Consider the following 23,421-nt stretch of genomic DNA (forward strand, 5'->3'; position numbering starts at 1 on the left):
TATTCAATGTATCAATTAATCCTACTTCATGTACATTCAAAATATATCTACAATCTCACTTCTTCTCATCGATTCTACCATTATCACCATTGTCCAAGCCACTGTAATCTTGTTTGCTTTATAGTAATAAGCTATTAACTAGTCTTTCTATTTCCACACCTGTTTCAGTATTCAGTCTAATTACTGTATAGTAGCTAGAATGACCTTTTCAGAAATGTAAGGTCAAGTCCTATTACATTACTGATCAACCATCCCATGACTTCCCAACTCAGAGTAACAACCAAAGTATTATAGTGGTTACAGAGCCCTCCTTCCTCTACCCAACCTTTCAACCTTGTCTCCTACCACTTCTCCCTCACTGTTTACTCTCCTCTAGCTCTACCAGCTTTGTTACTATTCCAGTAAAAAGCAGTGTCAGAAGTTCAGCACATAGTTTCTTCAATCTGGAATGTTCTTCTGATGACAGTTTCATGGCTTCATTTTTTTACTTTCTTCAGGTCACTACACTCATGTAGCCTCCATCAGAGAAGCCTCCTTGACCCACTGTTAAGAAGCATCCATACCTTATAAGTGTCCACTTCACTCCCTGATTTATGACACTGTTCTTTTTCTTCATGTGTTTTGGTTTTTTGTTATTAGCTATCTCCTTTCCCTAGACTGTAAACTCCATGAAGGCAAGAAGATTGCCTTGTTGTTTGATATGTCCCTCATGCCTAGAGTAATATCCATCTTAGAGTAAATTTCAATAAATATTGTTGCATGAAGAAACGAACATCACAATAACATTAACTAACCTGACCCGTTTGGTGAGGAGGTACTTTCTTAGAATGAACAATATGCTATGAATATTAAAATCCTTAAGCAAAAGAAAGAAGATCACATCTAAGATGTCTGGGCAACTTGCTTAGGTTGTTACAAACAAAACCTTGTGGGTTTTTTGTTGTTGTTGTTGTTTCCTTTTTATCTTTTTTTCTTTTTATCTTTTTTTCTGTTGACTCCTGTCAACAGAAATTCAATGAGTTTAACCTCGTTTTTCTGTTCTGTGAGGAATACTGTCATCTCTCTAGACACAGCAAGAGTTGTTCATGATCTACCATTATCTACTGTGGGCTAGGGCTTGGCTCTGGAGCCAGAATAGTCCATTAAATCAAGCAGTTATCATGTGTAGGTCCACCAAAGAGAAGGTGGCACGGAGCACAATTAAATAGGTAGGTAGTCTAGGAAAGCAAGTCTCATAGGAACGGGGGTATTAAGGTAACAGTATTCTGGCACGTAGATGGGACACAGAGAATGCAATTTAGGAATCAGTTTATTAATCAGGAGTTTTGCCAGTGTTAATGACAGGAACCCAATTAAAAATGTCTTTCTCACAAAAGGGAATATATTGGCTCATGTGTCAAAAAGTCTGAAAGTGCTGAAGGTTCAGTCACAGCTAGACACAGGGGCTTAACTGGAGATATTTGTACTCTGCCTTGCTCTTCATCTCCTGCACAGACTCACATTTCATGGTAGATCAGGTGCCTTGACATAAACCCACTTTATCACCCCATCAACCCCAGAGCCCCTTAATCCCAATGGGGTAGGTTTTTTCTGATAGAAGAAAAAATATTCCAGAGAAGATTCTGCTTGGATGGGCTCAAGCCTTGTACTTGTTCCTGAGCTGGTCAGAATGTCCAGGAAAATGGGGGGATTTCACCAAGCATGGATCATATTCCCTTCCCCATGATTCATGGGAAATAACCAGACTCATATGACCAAATAAAATGGGTTCCCCAAAGGAAAGAGGAATTCTATTACAGAATAAGGAGGGGAAACTACATTGATAAAAACAATACACAACTACTACATACGTAGGCAATAAAAAATTAGTAATCAGTCAGGTATTCAACATGAAGGAAGCTTTTTAATGTGAGGAAAGAAAAACAAATTGTTTATGCATGCTACGAATGTCCAGAGATGATAAAGATATTAGTGAAGAATGGACAGTATGCTATTATAATATTTATTTTTCCCTAGAATATGTATCAGTAAAAAGCAATAATTGAATAACATCATACTAAAAGATGAAAAATGAATTCTCAAAAAACAGATGAATTCTCTACCACCTTTTTTTTTTTTTGTCTTTTACATAAATGGCAGGTAAAAATATGCTCCCCCAACATGGAATATTAATGTAAAACTAGCTAAACTTAAAGTGTCAGAGAAATGTCATAATTATGGATTTTCAGTATAGTTAGTGAAAATATAAAGTATTTTATGGGTTAAAATTGAAAATAAAATACAGACCCTTTCTATTATTAATAATGATTTACCATGTACCAGTGGCCCAATTTTTAAATTATAATTATACAACTATCTTCTATATTTCCTATATAATTCATTATAGTGCATATTTTCTTTGACTATTTCTATTTTTACATATTGCCTCTTACAGTTAATTAAGGGATATTTTTCTTCCAAGTGTAGGAGGCAAGGACATCCGTAGTAGGAGAAGAAAGAGATCGGGTTTGGGGTTATTGTCTGGTCGTGTATGCTTTCCTTTGAACTACTGTTTCTAGCTAACAGGGAGTGAAAACATATACTGGATGCAGCATTAATTAGATATGGTTCAGTTCTGGAAGCCAAACTGTATTTCGCTGAAAAATGAGGAGCTACTGAAAATAAACATTAATGATAAAGTATTACTGACCAACGAATTCTTAGACTCTGTGAATCATTTTGCTTATGTCTGATGCTTTTAAGAATTTAATGTCCCTAAATTCTGCAGCCTTCTTTGTCACTTCTCTCTTTAAAATGCAAATGGTAGGAGTTTGCATTTCTCTCTCTCTCCTTTGATTCATAGGAAATAGTGTCTTTTATTAAGTCTCCTTCCCCAAATATTTCTTGGTAAGTTTCAGGAACATTTTCTTGTTCCACAAATGTTTCCTGTATGTCACTTGGCATCTTCAATTCAGGCTGCTTCTCTTAGCTTCGATAGGTCAATATTATTCTTCCAGGATGCTGGAGCTCTCTTAAGTGTGAGAACACATCCATCCAATAATTTCTTAAAGTTTACTGCTTCACAAAGTTTTACTCAAGGGCCTGAGAATAGAAAAAGTTACAATCTAGACTGGGGAAGGGAGGCACGGAAATCCCACCATTCCCCCTTCTACCAGATAGTAGACATAATCGTTGCTAGGATCCATGCGCCATACTCCTCTTCCACGGATCTGCCATCACTGTCCTGGGCTCCAGATTTTCTACTCAGTTGCAGGGGTCAATTTCTCTTCCGTGATCATGTTCCTTTCCATAAGGACTTTCCTACTCAGAGTCTACACATATAAACTCAAGAGGTATCATGCAGGGCATTTAGTACTTCAATACACAAAAATTTTCTTCTCTAGAATAGAATTGACCTAACAGTTTCACATCCAAAAGCCCTCCTTAAAGAGTTTCCCAGTCCACACTAAGCCATATATGTGATCTTCATGAAGAGATCAATTGTGCTTCTGTATCAAAAGCAACATGCAAAGTTGTAGTTTGTCCTGTAGTTTGTCAGTAAATATACTTTAAGATGATCAATTGCATTTTGGAAATGAAAATATAAAACTTAAGCCTCGCTGGGGATGCAAGAGAGTGGAATGTACTCTCTCATTTTCATGAATACACCTTTGTTCTCTTTAAGAATGATCCTGACTTTCAAATATGCAAATGTCACAGTGTGAATTCAAGGAGCGACTGACAGCCACAATTGAATCTCCAATCCTTTCTATGGGTCATTTCTAAAATTGCCATGATTTGGAAGTCTGTGGAGCAGAAAGTGGATTACCAGAGTTTCTGTTTGCAAAGGGTCTGACTAAGTAATAGTTCCACATTGATATAATTATGAAAACATGTGACAATAATGCTTCTTTGTCTGAGGGTTGGAGTATTCACACCAAATTGAAAGCACAGCACAGTCAAGATGCACTGTCAGAAGATGGCGCCACTCTCCAGGAGAGAGGGGATTCTGTTCCCGAGCCCGGTTTCTGTAATTTCTGGCTGACCCGTATACAACAAGCAACAGGAGGCAAGACAACTGACGTGTGCATCAAACTGTGAGACTGAAAAATCTTACGTCTAACCAGAATGGTGGTTTTACAAAGAAATACAGTCATTTATTTTTTTGATCCAATGCACATTTTTTGAGTACTTGCCATTTGTAATGTTCTGAATTGTGGGGGATATAGACACGAGCCCACGCCTGCAGAAAGCTAACCGTCATCAACATTGTGCACGTACACATACTCGTGCACGCACACAGGACTGTTAAATATGCCAACAGCGATCCATACAATAAGGAGAGGCAGACAATGATTTAGGCAGTTCAGAAGACAGCCACTCTGGGCAGAGAATAAAGACGGAGTTAGGAATAGCAAGGGAAATAATTTGCCTGGAAAAACAGTACATGCAGGTGCAAGGTGGGATACGAGACAGGCAAGGTAAGCTGAACTGAACTTGGAGGGCTCTGAATAACGCACAGCCATGCTTGTACGTTATTTCACAATGACGAGGGTCTTCCAAAGGCTTTGGAGCCAGGGAGTGGGCGATCAGAGCTGTGCTTTGGGGGTCAACCTGTTTGGTGGTGTGGAGAAGGTAAGGTTAGGATAGAGGAAGAGAATGAAAAGTCTGGAGGAAAAATTGACATGCTAACAGCTGGCTCTTGAAATTTGTCGTACAGCTATTATTAATGCATTTTGCATGAGAAGAAATAGTTTGACCTTTAAGAGTCTGCATTTAATGTTTATCCGGGCTTATGTAAGTTATTAAGGTAAAACTATTCCAGATGTTTCACAATGTTTACTAAACTAAAGTCTCCTGCTGGTATTTGCAAATATATCACAATAATGTGATAAAAACTTAGAAGTGAGAGAAAAAGAAATCTGCCCTTTACCTCTCTTGTGTCATACATATGCTTAGTGGCTGCGGGGAGCAATGTCTAAAGCATCACTCTGAAAACACGGAGCCAACCACATCTGGGCTGTGGTCGAGAATGGAGAAGGCATTCATACAGTTTCTTGGGAACATATTTGGTATTACTTCTTTTCTCTTCAAACCTTTCCATGTTGAACCCTTTAACTGATCTAGCCTTTGGAGAATTAAGAGAGTATCGGGAAGGTGGGATTGAAAAGCTCCCTCAAGAGAATTCTTGTGAAAAACAACAATGTTGCTAAAGCTGAGGAAGTTTTTTATTACACCACGTCTGGGAAAATATGTTGTTAGCATTAATGCTAACAGGAGTAGAAAAGAAGTTCATCGTTCTCCAGCAATGATTCTTCTTTATCCATTTCCTCGTTTACTAATAGGGATTTATGAGTACCAAGCAGGCATCAGCATGCGAAAGTCTGGGGAGGTTGTCAAGGACTCCGGCTTAGGGCACAATTGCAGTACAACAGCTAAGGGCAACATGGGGCCATGAAATAGTATGGTGTGTTCAGGAATGGAAAGTGCCAGGGAATGAGGCCTATTAGAAGGCACAGACCAGATCGTGATACGCCCTGCATAAATCATTAAAAAGTCTAGAATTTACCCTGAGCAAGTGTGAGTCTTTTTGATGACCGTTTCACATACTCAAAACCTGAAATGTATAAACAACATACTTACAAACAAAATCTGTTCTGGTTGGCATTCCTTTTGATCCTCTTCTGAATTTGTGTATGACTCATTCAATATTGACACAATAAAAAAAAAAAAAAAGACAGTTGCTAGAGCTGGAGCTGTCTGCTCTGCCAGATTTTCGGGTGGCTGCTTTCGGCCCTAAATGGGAAGTTGGGCAAATGGAAGTACTTTACCGTGGAGGACGTCTTCTGGTCAGAGTGGCAACATCTGACAGTGAAATGTAAATTGTGCGATACGCGGTGGAAGAAGAGCTAAGAATGCTTCCTTAATTTGCTCCAGTGAAAGAGTTTAATTCATGTGAAGGGCTTACAACAGTATTTGGCCCATAGCACTCAACAAATGGTAGCTACTAGTACTCATAATATGAATTAATTTTTTAAAGGAGAATAAGAGGAGGAAGAAATAAAGACGATAAACGTGGAATAGTATTTGGAATGCTTGTTAATACAGCTTGATGGTATCCTAACTGATACATTCACAACAAACACTTAGGTTGCAGGCATGTCCTCTGTTCCAGGCACTGAACAGGCTGTTAGGACACAGCAGGGATCAAAGGAGACAAAAAGCCCTGCTTTGGGGAGGTTATACTTTGGGTGTTTGGCTTAGGCTTTGGAGTCTGGAGACAGGGTCATGTGATCGACTTCCAAGTCTATAGGCACCGCTGTGGCTCTTCTCACCTCCTCCTGCAAGTCTGTTGAAGAGGATTCTGGTGAAGGTTAAGATAATGGCTAGAAGGGGTGGAAACAAGCCAATGGCTATCACCTGAGTGTGGGACTCATGATTCTTCTGGCTGCTGCTTCTGGATCATCTGGCTCAGCACTCACCCTTACCCCACAACACGGCTGACTTCTCCCTGTGCCGAGTGGTGGTACTTTTCGGGTATGTGATTCCTTTTGTGTGAGGACGTTTTGAACTGAATGCTAATCAGTTGTCAGATCAATTACGACTTAAAAGCTTTGGAAGCGGATTTTTTGAGGCAGCCTGACCTAATATGTCATTGCCAAACTGATACTTCCCCGGAAAGAAAAAAAAATCTCTTTTTTCTTTTGCTTAGAATATATACTAAAAGTGAGAGTAGATGATGTGAGGAGAAAGAAGAGTTTCCTGGTCTAAAAAATATCTTTATGATTGTTTAAACCATATTTTTCCTATGTAAAGCTAAAACCTTACTTTGAAAACTTCTAAAAATTTCACACATATATCTGTGAAAGTTGTTAAATTGATTCTATTTAGCAACGATTCTTTTAACTGTGGTCTGCATTGGTTCAAAAATTTGCTGTAACACTGTTTGCTCTACAGAGACATTCAGGGCACACTTCATGAGTCCAAGCACCTGAAAGAACTCTTTTTGGTGTCTCTTTATCTTTTTACCCACAGGAATGTGGGGTCAATTATATTATTAATTCTGAAGTAGTTCTCCCCCCCCACCCTGAGGAAGAGGGAGTGGGAGTGGAGTGGGGAGGGGCAGAGGGAGAGAGAATCTTAAGCAGACTTCCAGCATTGAGCGCAGAGCCCCGTGCAGGGCTCCAGGCATGGAGCTCGACCTCAAGACACTGAGATCATGACCTGAGCCGAAACTGATAGTCAAATGCTTAGCCAACTGAGCCACCCAGGTCCCACATTCTGACGTAGTTTTTAAAGCAGGAGGTCTAGTCAGGCTTTCGAGATTGAGGCATGGTGTTTGAAATGGTGTGAACAGATTCAAATAACTCTTTTATATGTACACAAGTGCATACACACACACACACACATACACACACACACACAGAGACTGTCTTCTGCTAATAATTAGGCTGAAGTAAGACATCCAGTAAAAGAACAGGGAATACAGAACAATTGGTTTGTGATAACTTAGAATGAAAAGTGTTATTTACTTAGAAAATGGCTTCACTAAGTGTAAATTAACTTAAATTATGCTCTTTTTAGGGAGTTTGGACTAATAGGTTACTAAGTCAGTGGAATTATATATATTACTATGTACCATTTTCATCAAAAATTTTTGACAAAATGTCTCAAGTTATTGTTGATGGATATCCTCAGAGCAAAGTATGTTGGATGACAATACAGATCAGAACATTTTAAAAATAGATGAACAATTGTTTCCAAATATATTCTAGTAAGATATACCTTAAGGGATCTTCTTCTATTTAACACTGTATCAAGAACATAGTGACACAAGCTATCTTGCCAAATCTATTAATTAAACAAAACTGGAAGAGAAAGGTAATACAATCCAGATCATAATAAAATCAAGATTCCAGGGAATTGTCCAAGAACTCAGCAGTCCAAAAGACTGCAACTAACAGTTACAATTAAGGATGATTAAAGTTTTGCATTTCAATAAAACAGTTTTTAATTAAAAAATATATATGTAAGGTGGGAGGTACCTGGTTTCATAGATGTTTACATGAAAAAAAAAGTCAGGGAATTTTAATAAGCCAGAGGTATAAATGTCTCATGACTCTTAACCACATTGTTTAGATAAACAAAAGCAATATAATTTTCATCTTCAGTGGTCATGATACATCTGGGGTGTTATGTTTAGAACAGATGGTCCCCAACTTAAGATGTTTCCACTTACAGTTATTTAAATTTATGATGATGTGAAAGTAATATGCATTCGGTAAGAACTGTACTTTGAATTTTGAATCTGGATCTTTTCCTGGGCTAGTGATGAACAGTACATACATCTCATGATGTTGGGCAATGGCAGGGAGCCACAGCTCCCAGTCAATGGTGTTTATATGTGCACAGATCACGAGGGTAAACAACTGATACAATCACTCTGTACCCATACAACCGGTCTGTTTTTCACTTTCAGTACAGTATTCAAGAACTCATGTGAGATATTCAATCCTTTATTATAGAGTAGAGTTGATGTTATCTGATTTTGTCCAACTGTAGGCTAACATTAAGTGTTCTGAGAACATTTAGGGTAAGCTAGGCTAAGATATGATATTTGGTAAGTTAGGTGTGTTAAATAAATTTTCAACTTACAATTTTTTCGACTTAATGGTAGGTTTGTTGGGACATAACCCCATCATAATTTGAGGAAGATCTGTACTTGCTGTAATATTTTAATGGAAACATCTGCAAGTAATGATATGGCCAAAGGAATGAAAGTGATCCAATAAAAAGAGTGGAAACCATCCAATGTGAGAAAGCACTGAAGGATCCGGGAATGTTTAGACTGTAGAAGAGAGCAAGTACAAAAGAAATGCCCGTTGTAATCAAATATATAGAGCAACATTAGGTCAATGGAAACTTAGATTGATTTTACACTGGTCAAAAAGACAAATCTAGAATCAGTAAGTGAAAATTGTAAAGAGGTATTTGACTCAATGTAAAGACTTTTCCATTCATCAGAATTGTAATGGAAGAAATCTTAAGATGAAAAGTCCTTTGTCACTGGAAATTTTCAACTGGAAATTAGATGACCATGTGTTCAAAGCTGTAAAAGAGGGTATTGCTATACTGGGCAGAGGTTTGAATCTTGAACTAGTTGGACTCTTACGGACACTCCAGATATATTTAAAATTTCTAAAATTGTTCAACTAATATTTTAATTTCCATATTTTGATGTATAGTTCTCTGGAATAATCTCCTTTAGTTAAAAAAATTATTTTTCATTGGAGGATAATTAACTTTTAAAGTCAATTTAAAACTTTAAAAATTAAACCCACAGAAAATGTAAATACAAAATGGAGGCCAGGACTCTGCAACTCTTTCAATGACAACAAAGTGAATTTTTTTTTCTTTTTCAGCTTGCAATGGACAAGCAAACTTACATCGAAATTATGCAAAGATAAGTTATTTCTAAATAAGCCCACCCGTTTTTCTTTAACCAACACTCTCGACATCCCTTAATTTCAGTTATATATACGTGAAAGATTTTGATCTCTGCTTGGAAATATTCTCTTATTTTTTTCTTTTCTCTTTTTTTGGAAACTGCTTTTTCCTTTCTTATTCTTAGAGAGTCAAATCTACTATCAAAATTACAGCCCTAATTTCTCCCGTAGGCCTGTTTCCTGGGAGCATTTTATAGCTACACCCTATGCCTGGCCACGTGCACCTCTTCTTTGCATTCACTGAGAGATCGTCTGGAGCCAGATAACTTACGGTCTTTCAAGCCATGGGAAAAAAATTAGTTTTTCCTTCTGAGAGCTGGGAAGTTATTAGAGGTTTTCGAGACTAGGGATGGCACGATCTATTTACACTGTAAAAGTATCATTCTTTCCACCACTGAGTGGTAACATGATGGCAGAGGGCCAAGAGGAGGCAGGCAGCCAGGGACAGTTATCAAGCCAGAACTGACTAGCTCTGGCTGAAGTGGTCGTTAGGAGTGGGGTAGTAAGAAGCGCTCTGTTTTAGGATTCGCTGTATTTTAAAATACGTCTCATAAAGCATTTAACTGGCAAGAAAGCATCTTTTGCTACATAAAAAATTGGAATTTGGCCTTTGAAATTATTATTTTATGGCCTCTCTGATTTGGTAATTACTAACACAAGGGAAAACTTAAAAGGGCACAGTATTGTACTGGTGAGCATTTCTGCAATAGGGCTGAGAACAGTTGTTAGTCATCAGTTTAGCTTTTCTTTGCCTCTTTTTCTTAAGAAAAGAAAGAAAATGGACTACTTAACACTAAAGAAGTTACAGAGGCAGATCAAGTTATAAAGACATGGCTTTTACATTATGTTCGTGTACGTGTTTTTGTCTTTATTTTTCCTAGACCATACACACAAAAAATCATCTGCATTAGCCATCTTGTTGGATAAATGACTTGAGAGACTCATGAATTTTCTGAAAATGTAAGCACTTTAGCATATAAATGGAAAAGCATTAATAAAACAGGACGACCTCTCTACCATTAGTCTGCTTAGATATTACATGTAATTACTAGGCAGCAAGTCAATGTACCTTCCCTCTTAGGTTGTGGGAAATTTGGCAGTTTTGAATAAGTTTATGGTATGTAATTTTTTGTTCTAAATTCCTCATTAGAGTTAAGAATTAATATTCTCAACAGAAAAGCTACACCTCAATTCTTCAAGTACTAGTTTTGTCCAAATATCCCAACCTTTTATTTAGGATGTTAGGTTGGATCAGCAAAAGGGATGGTGGGTGAATCTATTAAAGTAGCATTTTTCCTGTCTGGTAATCAGTGGCTACACAGAAACTTGGAGTCTACCTGGAGAAACACCTATGTACTGACAATTTGACAGATTTTTTTTTTAACCTTTTGAGAGGGAAGTGAATATTTGTCTTGAGTTTTCATGGTTTGGGAAATAATGCAAAATTTATGTAACTGGGATGTTTAGAATAAAATGGGAAATTACTTAGCTACCATTGGGAATAGTTATAAATAAGAGTTTGTGAGTGTGTGCTTACTTACTAGAATGAATGCACAAAGGTTTTCTTTTTTGTTTGTTTGGTTTTTGGTTTTTTGGATTTTTTTTTTTTTTTTTTTTTAGTATAAGCTGCAAGATTTCACTTGGCACAGCTCCTAGAATGTAAGGGAAATTTAGAAGCAGCCAGAGTTGCCCTTCTTTTCACTTTTGTTGAGATTGATGCCTGAGGCTGGCTAGAATACAAATTCGTGCTACTCCATCTTGTAAGTGGGAGCATCCTGTTTACTTAGGCACAATGCACATGTTATTGTGTTGACTTGATTCTTTGCATAAATGATGAGAGCAGGAAAGTCAGTACAACAAAGGAGGAAAGAAAAAGCAATTGTTGACTTACTGAACTTGAGCACTGGTGAACTTGAGTAAGCTGTAGGGAAGGATGCGAAGTAATTCAGAGGATGGCGGAATCCGGGTGCAAGTATCCTGATTTGAATCACAACACGGATGCTCATTAGATTTATGGCCTTGGGTGAGCTAGTTGCTCTCTCTGAGCTTCAGTGTCCTCGTTCATAAAAATGAGGCTAATGGTGCCCATCTTAAAGAATTGTGATAAATTCCTGCCTCAGAAGGAAGGAGCGCGTCGGGGTTGCTCCAAAAAGACTAGTGGAATCTGAGAACTCCTTGTTCTTGTATTCCAAGCTGCCTGGCTTTGCTATATTCTGTTATTTTTGAAGGTTTGGCTTAACTATTTAGCAATCATGCTTCAGAGTAACCCTGAGACAAGACAAAAGAAAGTACATGAATGAGCTGTAGATTTATTTTTCTATCTTCTTTTCCTAGAGGGTTCTCCTAAAGATTTGGACAGTGCACAGCTTGTTTTATTCCTTTTGTAGTGGCCTATACATTGAAAATCGTCTGTCAACTGATTTTATTTAATGATCAATGTTTAAAGCTCTTGACTTCTGCTACTTCTGTTCCTATTATCTGATGTCTGTTTTCAATACCTTTTGCTGTTCACGGTCAGATATTTTATAACAGGTGTTTTCCCAGCTTTAAAAAATTTATTACCCAGATGTATTTTTGAGGGGCATCAAATGTCTACCTTTTTTAAAAAATAAGTGGAATACTATGATAAAAAACAAATAAAAATAATTATAAAATTGAAGATGTCTTTTCAAATTATAGTTACACTCTGATACTTACAATTTCTAGAGTTCCTAATATTCTGTCCATAAGGTGATGGTGGAGGAGGAAATCAAGAGAATGTGACCACCTGTTGACCCCCAAACTGGACGCGGGCAATCAGAGGCTCCTCAACCCCTTTCCTGTCCTTGGAAAGTACATTGTGTTCACCATTCCCACAGTAAGGTCAGTTTCAAGTAAAGGGGACTTCAACTCCCTCCATTTTGACCTTGAACTTTCTAATTGATTAAGTTCTTTCCAATTACCTCTTAACTCAGGCAAGGGACCCTGTGGGCAAAGCATCCCTTGATGGGAACCAAAATGACCCCTGAAGGGGTGAGGACTGCCCTGAGCCTGCAAGATCCCATGACTCTAGGACAATGATCAACTTGACCTTCACTTCCCACAGGCATATGACCACATATTTTTGTCCTACATTTTTCTTTATATAAACCCTGAAGTATTTTTGGTGCTTTGGAGACAGTCTTTGAGACATTAGTCCACTGTCTTCTCAGTGTTGGTCTCACTGAAATAAATTCCTTTCTTGTTTCACCACCACCAGTCTTTCTGCCTTCGGATTTTCTCAGTGGCGAGTAGCCAAAACTGGTCTGTTTGGAACCCCCAGAGCCAGGCGCTCTTGCTCCCTTGCACCCCAGCTATACAAGGACGCAATGTTGAGAGGAGAATGTGTTGTCGAGACTATCCAGACTAAATTATGTGACTTAACCCAGTTAAGACCTCTATATGAACTTTTAAGATTCCAGCAGGCAGAGGCAGAGAACTGTCTTGTGACTACCCAAGACAAACTTCATAGGGAAGTTCCCTTGCTTATTGACCTGCCACCTACCATTCTGGAGTGGCCTGCCTCTTTCTTCAGTCCTCTCTTTGCCTTCCCTTTCAGATTTCATCTGGGAAGTTCCAGAGGTTATAATCAATGAATAATGTTGATTATACCTCTCGCTCCTGCCTGAAAATCTCTAGTTTAGCCCTGATTTTCCTTTTCTTATATATATTAATCCGTTTTTTTTTTTACCACCTTTGCATCTTTGTACTTTTTAAAAAAGATCTTATTTACTTATTTTGAGAGAGAGAGTGAGAAAGAGAGAAAAAGGGAGTTCACATGAGCGGGGAGGCGAGGGAAAAGCAAGCTCCCTGAGCAGGGATCCTGATGCAGGACTCCATCCCAGGACCCTGGGATCATGACCTGAGCTGAAGGCAGATGCTTAACTGACTGAGCCACCCAGGCACCCCGACATCTTTGTACTTTCTTCCCTTGTAAGGATACAGAAGAAGTATACTTTATGGGAGCCAAATTTCTAAAATTGTATTTCTTTTGTCCTTGCAAAGAAATAGAAAAGTGGATCTCACTCTCAAAAAGAAAGCAAAGATAGAATCAGTGAAAGCTCAGTGTCAGGATGAGGTACATTTACATTTCAGTTAAAACCAGAGTAGCAATTTTTTTTAAGTGGGCTCCACACCCAATGTGGGGCTTTGAACTCAGAATCAAGAGTCACATGCTCTACCAATTTAGCCAGCCAGCCAACCCAAGAGTGCCAATTTTAAGTCTTCAGATTTATAAAGTGTTTCTCATGCTGTGACTTTTTACACCTATTTCATTATAGTTATTGCATTCAATAACTCTTAAGAAAATGTGTATTTACTTAGCTAGGACAAGAAGAGAGAGGACAAAGTTACAAGTATACTTCTTGATCCACGGTGATGGAATGGTAGCAAAAGAAAGGGGCTGGTGGACAAAAATGTGGGGCACAATAGAGAAAAGGAAGAGGAATGACCTAGAGTATCATTCTAGGAGAATAGTTCTAGAATGATACTACCAGATGATTCTGGGATAGTCTGCAAACTAGCTCTTTAAATATGTCACCATTTCATAAATAATTTCCTTGTAGGGATACGAACTTTTAAAAAGTCATTAATACTACAAAATATGAGCAAGTGTCCCCTGCACTACACCCCCTCACTCTCTATTTCTGAGAGGTCAAACTTTTAACTCTTTTGATTAATTTTTTCTGGTATTATTGCTACAACCATAAGTTGTATGTTTATTCTATAAAACATCTATTATCTACATGTCATTTTCAAAATATGTAAAGACCTAAAGATGAAGACTGACCTCTCTTATGTTTCCTTTTGAACCTTCTGCACTTTTTCCTTCCCCTTCTTATAAAACCATTTAACCAAAATTTTTTTCAAAATAGAAGCTCTTATTGTGTTCTCTGATGACATCTTCTCAGCTGAATATATTTCCCCTCCTGGAATTAATATATATTGTGTATATTTATGATACATGTATATGGATACATTATATCCATAGGATGTATTTTTATATTTATATGATACATTTTTTTGGAAGGGCATCTGCAATCCTCTGTTGCCTCAATTCAAGGAAGACTTATTTCTACCTCAGCCTATTGCACAGTTGGCTCCCTTGTCCTTCTTTCCCACCAACCCTAGAAATCCCTTATGTTAATTCCTCTCTTCTGTTTGATCCTGTGTTTCCTATATGCTACATCTTGTTCTGTATTGCCACAGGAGTGTCATTGCTTCCAGGATCAACAGATGGAAAACATAAATTTAAAATGACATTTCTAATTTCAGTACTATCCCACAAGCATATTCTTTACCCCTTCCCCATTCCATATTTGCATTTCCTTCTTTCACAGTATTAACACTACCACCCAACAATATTAACCAACTTTCTCATGTGCTCATTCCTACAATACAAGTAACAGAGATGAGACTTGATAGTTATAACAGATTCAATGCAATCCTTATTGAAATTCCAATGGCATTTTTCATAGACTAGGACAACCAATCTTGAAATTTGTATGGAACCACAAAAGACCCTGAATAGCCAAAGCAATCTCGAGAAAGAAAAACAAAGCCGGAGGTATCACACTCCCTGATTTCAAACTGTATCACAAAGCTATAGTAAGCAAAACATATGATATCAGCATAAAAACAGATGTGTAGATCAATGGAACAAAATAGAGATCCCAGAAATAAGCCCACACATATATGGTCAGTTAATCTATTGCAAAGGAGGCAAGAATATACAACGGGGAAAGGACAGACTTCAGTAAATGTGTGGAGAAAACTGGACAGCTACAAGCAAAAGAATGAAACTACACTATCATCTTACACAATACACAAAAATTAACTTAGAGTGGAATAAAGACTTGAAGGACCTGAAACCATAAAACTCCTAGAAGAAAACGTAGTGGTAAACTTCTTAACTTCAGTCTCGGCAATGATTTTTGGGACCTAACTACAAAAACAAAGGCAACAAAAGCAAAAATAAACAAATGAGGCTACATCAAACTAAAAGGCTTTTGCTAAGCAAAAGACACCCTCAACAAAATGAAATGGCAACCTACTGAATGGGAGACAGTATTTCTAAATTATGTATCCAATAAAATGTTAATATCCAAAATACATAAAGGATACGTACAACTCAATAGCAGAAAAACCAAACAATCAAAAAACGGGCAGAGGACCTGAATAGACATTTTCCAAAGAAGATGTACAGTTGGCCAAAGGCACAGGAAAAGATGGTCAACCTCACTCATCATCAGGGGGATGCAATTCAAAACCACAGTAAGATACCACTTCATACTTATTAGAATGGCTACTCAAGAAAGAGAAAAAGAAAGAAAGAAGAAAGAAAGAAAGAAAGAAAGAAAGAAAGAAAGAAAGAAAGAAAGAAAGAAAGAAAGAAAGAAAAAGAAGAAAGAAAGAAAGAAGAAAGAAAGAAAGAAAAAGAGAAGCATTGGGAAGGATGTGGGGGAACGGAAACCTTAGTGCACTGTTGGTGGGAATGTAAATTGGTGCAACCACTATGCAAAAGAGTATGGAATTTCCTAAAAAAATTAAAAATAATATGATCCAGTGATCCTAGTACTAGATATTTATCTGAAGAAACAAAACTCTGATTTGAAAAGATATATGCTCTCCCATGCATTATTTACAATAGCTAAGATATGGAAACAACTTAAGTAACCATCAATGAATGAATGGATAAAGAAAATGGAATACTACTCAGCCTTAAATAAACAATAAAATCTGCCATTTTTAACAACATGGATGGATCTTGATGGAATTATGCTAATAAATCAGAAAGAGAAAGACAAGTACTGCATGATTTCACTTACATAAAGAATCAAAAAAACAAGTAAGCAAACAAAACAAAACTCATAGTTACAAAGAACAGAACAGTGGTTGCTAGCAGAGAAGAAGTTTGGGGATGGGTGAAATGGGTTAAGAGGTACAAATTTCCAACTACAAAATAAATAACGCATGGTGCTACTTTGTACAGCATGGTGACTGCAGTCAGTAATATTGTAGCATATACTTGATAGTTGCCAAAAGAGTAATTCTAAAAGTTTTCATCCCAAGAAAAGAAATTGTGATTTTGTATGGTGACAGATGGTAACTAGACTTATTGTGGTGATCATTTCGCAGTGTATATAGATATAGAGTCATTCTATTATACACCAGAAACTACTATAATGCTATATGCCAATTATACTCAATAAAACCCAAGCCAAAACAAACAGAAATAATTGATACAGTTATGAATAATATACTTACTAAAGTGCCTGTAAGATTTAGTTTGATTTCTTTTTCTTTTTTAATAGATTGTGGATACAGAGTCAAGTTATTCTGTTTAAAAGTTACTTGGGTTAGGTCTCCCTATGCCACTTCAGTGTGATTATGTAATTCATTTGGGTTCATTTGCTTTTGATTATATAAAGTTTTAGTTTTTCTCTTTCACTTTAGTATTTTAATATGGAGAGCATTAATATGTTTCTAAAATCAAACTACACAAAAATGTAAACCAGACATGTATCACTCTCAACTGTATATGGTTTTCTGGCTCCTGCTCCCCTGTACCCTTGCTGGTAACAAATTCCATTGTTTTCTGGCATCTTTCCTATTTCTTTTTGCAAAAGTAAGCATACACACACACACACACACACACACACACACAGAGTGTATCATATACTGATCGCACTATGCTTTTTTAATGAATATATTCTAAAAATCACCCCATATCTATTCATGAAAGTCTTCCTCATTCTTTTTATACCTACGTAGTCTACCACTATGTGGGTGCAGTTTAGTAGAACAAGGCTTCTGTTTGGACATTCAGGTAATTTGCAATAGTCTGTCATTGCAAATAATGTGCAACATGTATTTTCATACAGTTCCAAACATACCTTCCTAGAGGTGGGATTTTTGGTACAGAATGTAAATGCATATATAATTCTGTTAGATATTGCCAGATTCTCCAGAAGAGTTGTACGATTTTGCATTCCCACAGCAATGTATGAGAGTGCCTGTTTCCCCACAGTCTTGTCAGCAGAGCACATTTAAGCTTTTGAATTTTTATCAATCTATTGTGAGAAATGGGAACTCAGTGAGATTCTAATTTCTGTATTCACATCTTTTGCCACTTTTTCTATAGAATTTTGATTTTTTTTTACCTAGATTAGAAAAGTACTTCTTTTATATACTAGGTATAATATCCCTTTGTCTGTTGATATATGTTGCAAAAAAATTTCTCCCTATTTGTTGTTTCTTTTTTAATTTGATCTTTCACTATATCTTTTACAGAAATTTATTCTATTGTTTTCTAGACAATTTTAACAAATTTTATTTTTCTAATGTATTATTAATTATTGATTTTATTTATATTTTCCATTTTTTATGCAGATGTGCAAAATTTCTAATTATCTTGTATTATACACATAATATAATATAGATTTCTCCCTCTGCATTTCTTCTGTTATTTCTTCTCCTTTTTAAAAAAATATTCATTTAGCTAGCATTTTGTCTATTTTTAAAATTTTTTTAAGATTAAAATATTTAATTAATTAATTAATTAATTTGAGAGAGAGAGAGTGAGTGAGAGCAGAGAGCAAAAGCTGGGGGAGGGGCAGAGGGAGAGAGAAAGGAGCAGACTCCTCACTGAACAGGGAGCCTGACACAGGAGTCTGTCCCAGGACCCCAGGATCATGACCTGAGCTGACAGCAGGTGCTTAACCAACTGAGCACCCAGGGTGCCCTAAAATTTGTATTTAATTTAATAGACTATTTTCTTTTCCCTACCTGACTAATTTCTGTGTTTATCTCTATTATTTTCTTCATTGTGCTTATTTTGGCTTACTTTCTTTTTTTGAATTTTTTAAGTTGGGAATTTATTTAATTTTTATCTATCTTTCTATTGCTGTGGAGTGAGAAGCAGCAAGTTTTTTTTATTAAGGGCTTATAAATAGCATAAATTTGGGTTTTATGAGCTACATAATCTCTGTCACAGTTATCCAACTCTGCAGCTGCAGAGCAAATCAGCCATAAGACGTACATAAATAAATAAGCTGGAGTGTTTTTGCAGGTCATACAAAACAGGCACTGAGCTTTGTTTGCCCTGGGGACTAGTTCTCTGACCCCTGATATAGATGTTTAAAACTGAATTTTCCCCTGATCATTACTTTAAATATACCCCACAGATTCTACAATGTATTGTTTTAGTTATCTTTCTTTTTTCAGAGGTTTTCTAACTTATGATTGTATTTCCTCTCCCACTTTAATTTCCACATGAAATTTCTTTTAATCTTCCATTGTTTTGCATTGTGATCAGAGTGTTCTTGTAATTGTCTCTAATATGGAAATTACTGATGCTTTCTTTGTTACCTAATATATGGTTAAATTTTTGTGACTATTCTATGTGCATTTGAGAAGAAAACATATTTTCCATATTGCTCTATAGTGTTTGACAGATCCCCATACATTCTATATTGCTGATTATGTTAGATTTTCTCTAGCCCAAATTTTTAAATTTTATTTGTCTTGAGCTGAAAATAATGTGTCAAAACTTCTAATTGCCAGTTAGAATGGCCAAAATTGACAAGGCAGGAAACAACAAATGTTGGAGAGGATGTGAAGAAAGTGGAACCCTTTTACACTGTTGGTAGGAATGCAAGTTGGTACAGCTACTTTGGAAAACAGTGTGGAGGTCCCTCAAAAAGTTAAAAATAGAGCTACCCTATGACCCAGCCATTGCACTCCTGGATATTTACCCCAAAGATACAGACGTAGTGAAGAGAAGGGCCATATGCACCCCAATGTTCATAGCAGCATTGTCCACAATAGCTAAACTCTGGAAGGAGCCGAGATGCCCTTCAACAGACAAGTGGATAAAGAAGATGTGATCCATATATACAATGGAATATTACTCAGCCATCAGAAAGAATGGTTACACAACATTTGCAGCAACATGAACGGGACTGGAGGAGATTACGCTAAGTGAAATAAGTCAAGCAGAGAAAGACAATTATCATATGGTTTCACTCATTTGTGGAACATAAGGAGTAGCAGGGAGATCGGTAGGACAAGGAAGGGAAGAATGAAGGGGGGAGGTAAACAGAAGGAGGATGAACCACGAGAGACTATGGACTCTGGGAAACAAACGGAGGGCTTCAGAGGGGAGGGGAGTGGGGGATTGGGATAGGCCGGTGATGGGTATTAAGGAGGGCATATATTGCATGGAGCACTGGGTGTTATACGCAAACAGTGAATCATGGAACACTACATCAAAAACTAATGATGTTCTGTATGGTGACTAACATATCATTAAAAAAAACCCTCTTATTTTTAATGTTACTATTTCATCTTGTATCTCTTGTGGTTTGTTTTCAGTAAATGATTACAGTATTATTTGGTGCATAGATATAACTTTTATTTCCTCCTTGTGAATTGTGGCTTGTAGCATTTTAAAATGCCTTTCTGTTCTCACTTAATGTTTTTTGGCTTGAATTTTACTTTATCAGAAACACAAGCCCTGCTTCCTTATTGTTCCCATTTGCCTAGTATGTCTTTGCCCTTGTCTTTATGTTTTGAACTTTTGAGTTACTGTTTTAAGTGTGTCTCTTGTACACACTCTAGGAGCCAATTTGAAACCTTTCCTCTGGTAAGTAAGTGAAGCCTGTTCATATTTATTGTTATGATTGATACGTTGCTTTTGTAATTTTATTTTATAATTACTGTGTCTAGTGTATTGTATTTACTGTACCTCTTTCTGTATTTACCTCTTTCTGTATTTGTTAATCCTTCTTTCCTTTATTTAACGTTTCTTTGGATACTGAGGGAGTTTTGTCTTATGTTTTCTTCACGTACACCTATTCGCGTATACCTTTTATGCTGCCTTTAATCACCTTATTTCTTGCTTAATGTTTCACTCTGCCATTTGTGAAATGTAAATGGCATTCTTTGATTCCCACCCATTACATTTATAACAGCCAATGCTCTTATTCCATTTTCTCCTTCCATTTATTAGTTGCCTTTTTTTTTGACAGAATACATGATTACATACTACTTTCCCTAATAAATCTAAATCTACATCTAACCCTGTACTAGTTTTACAGTGAAGTAAATGAAATTTTCATCTTCTGTCCTTTTGTAGAATCTTCCCAGTTGTCTTTTGTTTTCCACTGAGTTCATCTTACAGTAGAAGCTTCATGAAGAGCTCCTGGTTACCGTGTATCTTGAATTGCTTCTCATTCAAAGTTGTTCATTTTTATAGGCTTGATACTTGTTGGATAGAAAATCCTTGGCTCATACTTTTCTTAGTTTTTTGAAATGCTGCTACACTGTGGCCTTGCTCTTAAAAAGTCTGGCAGCAGTGTATTTTTTTTTTTTTTATAATTTAACGTTTTTGTCCAGGAATCCTGATGATTTTGTTTTCATCTTTAAAGACTAATAGTTTTACTAAGATTTTGAGAATTTGTTGTTCTGGGTCAATTTTCCAAGGTACACAAGGGGCCCTTTCAGTATGTAAATTCAGCTGTGTTTTGAAAGCTTTGTTAGATTACAGTTTTAAACATTACTACTATTAGATTGTTATCCTTTTCTTCAGAAACTCTAGTTATATGCACACTGGGCCTTAGCTTGCCTTCTGTTTCATTTACCATCTCTTTAATCATTTTTATTTCTTTATCTCATTTTATTTTCTTGATTGTTTTTCTTCCTTTCTTCAATGGCCCTCATTAAATTTTCATTTGGATTTATTATCCCTTGAGCATTTTGTAATTTATTCTTTCCTTTTAAAGAAATGGTTTATATCTTTGTTAAATTTCTTTTTTGAGCTAACTAAACTCTTGCTGCTTTCTTCCTATGAGAGTTTTGTTGCTGTTATTTTGGGGACCATTTCTATTCTTAATTTTTAAATTTTTGATTCTTAATTTTTTTGGTAAAAGATTTTATTTATTTATTTGAGAGAGAGATGAGCAGGGGAGAGAGAGAGAGAAAGCAGACTCCTAGCTGAGCAGGGAGCCAGATGCAGGACTAGATCCCAGGACCCTGGGATCATGACCTGAACCAAAGGCAGACGCTTAACTGACTGAGCCACCCAGACTCCCCTAATTCTTACTTTAAAAAAAATACCTTTAAATTCTCATTTGAGGATTTAAAATTCTGATTCAAGTGCTATGTTGCAGTTTTCTCCAGGTGTGTGTGTATGTGTGTGTGTGTGTGTGTGTGTGTGTGTGGAGAATTTTCTCAACTGAAATCTTTGATTCACAGTTTGTATTTTCTTCTTTAATAGCTTTGTATGAAATTTGACTTTTTTCTATTTCTGAACATCTGATGAACAAGATTCCTGGTTTGAGAGTAACCTCTTACAGTTTGTCAAACTAGAGTTAATTAAAGGATGCTATTGTTTCTTTTGGTGTTGGTAGAGCTGGCCAAGTTGTTTCATTTTTGTCCTCTTTGTTTCTGTAAGATTGTTACTTCTCTCTACCCACCTTTTTACTCTTTTTTTTTCTTCTTTACTACCACATCTTCCCAAGAGGCACAAATTTTCTCTATTTACCTTTCTCCTCCAGCAGTAATTCTCTAAGGCTACCACCTTCTCATTTTCAAGTAACTTCCAGATGCTTGGTGCTGTGAATTTCCAGATTCAGACCACTATTTGGATTTTGGTGCTGAATTCTTTTTTTCCTAGGGTGTTTTTCCTGTACCTCATATGTGCCCTGTTCCCCAAGAAATCTTTTAGCCTCCCTTTTCTTATTCTTTAGATACAATACAGTCAGACAGCAGCAGTGAAAACTCTGGAATTTGGTATTTATTTATTTACTTACAAGTAATTTGAATTTCAAGATATTTTCTCTCTTCTAGCAATGCTGAAGATTTGGGTCACATGTGGCTTTATTTACCTTCCTTGTTGCTCCTTGTTTTGGGGGGTAAGGTTTGAAGAGATTTACATTCAAGCAATTGTTATCCTCTATACATGAAATTTTACCTACATAGGTGTTTTGAAATTGAAACTGTATTAGAAAATACATGGCGAAGTTTCTATGTGTACTGTCCTAGCAAGACAAGCCTCTCAGTCTGCAGGTTTATATTCTGAAAATTTCCATTTCTTTGTAGCTCCGCAATATCATTTTATGCTCCTAGGAATGTGTCTTTCTCTGGATAAGTTAGTATGTTTCAAGAAATGTTTTTCATAAATTTATAAAAAAAATAAATTAGAGTTAGTATCTCTGGACTCAATCTTGTGATCCTGCTGCCTTATTTGGTCTGTTTATGGTTTAATTGAGTAGCTTTCCAGCTCTTCCTTTCTTCCCTTTGGTGTAAAGCTTATGTTTACTCCAAGTTTAGGGCAATTTAGTCTATGGAGGGGGGAGTGAAAGTTTGGGTACCTAATCAGAAATTATGAGGCTCTTTCAATTATTTGGAGGAATTAGGAAATGACCACCACTAGTAAATAAAACACCAGGTTGTTTGATATAAAAATGTCAGAAAGCTTTTCTTCGATGCACTGTGGCGATGGAGTGCTAACTGTCTGGAGCCCACCAGCTGCCCACGTCGCAAGACCAAGCAGCCTGCTCCAGAGAGTCCAGATGGACAACCCTACAGGACCGCACATCCAGAGGGAATTGTCAGTCTGGACTGTGTGCGTGCTCACCAACAGTGCTCACTGATCATTATATGGCCTGCCATGGAGAGTAAAAAAAAAGAAGAAGAAGAAGAAGTCATGTGTCATAATTGTTATTTAGTTTTTCTAAAATATTTGTTGAAATATTTGTTGAGCAGTACCATGTGCCGTGCTCTGTTCTAGCACAGGGGAGATAGTAGTTAATAAGACAGCCAAGGTCCTTGTCCTCATGAAGCCTACATTCTATAGAGAGAAAAAAAAAGATATACAGACAAATGTTTAAATGCCAAATATTATGTCTCATAGTGA

This window comes from Ursus arctos, unplaced genomic scaffold (assembly GCF_023065955.2).
Source record: "Ursus arctos isolate Adak ecotype North America unplaced genomic scaffold, UrsArc2.0 scaffold_26, whole genome shotgun sequence".
NCBI classification, from domain to species: domain Eukaryota; kingdom Metazoa; phylum Chordata; class Mammalia; order Carnivora; family Ursidae; genus Ursus; species Ursus arctos.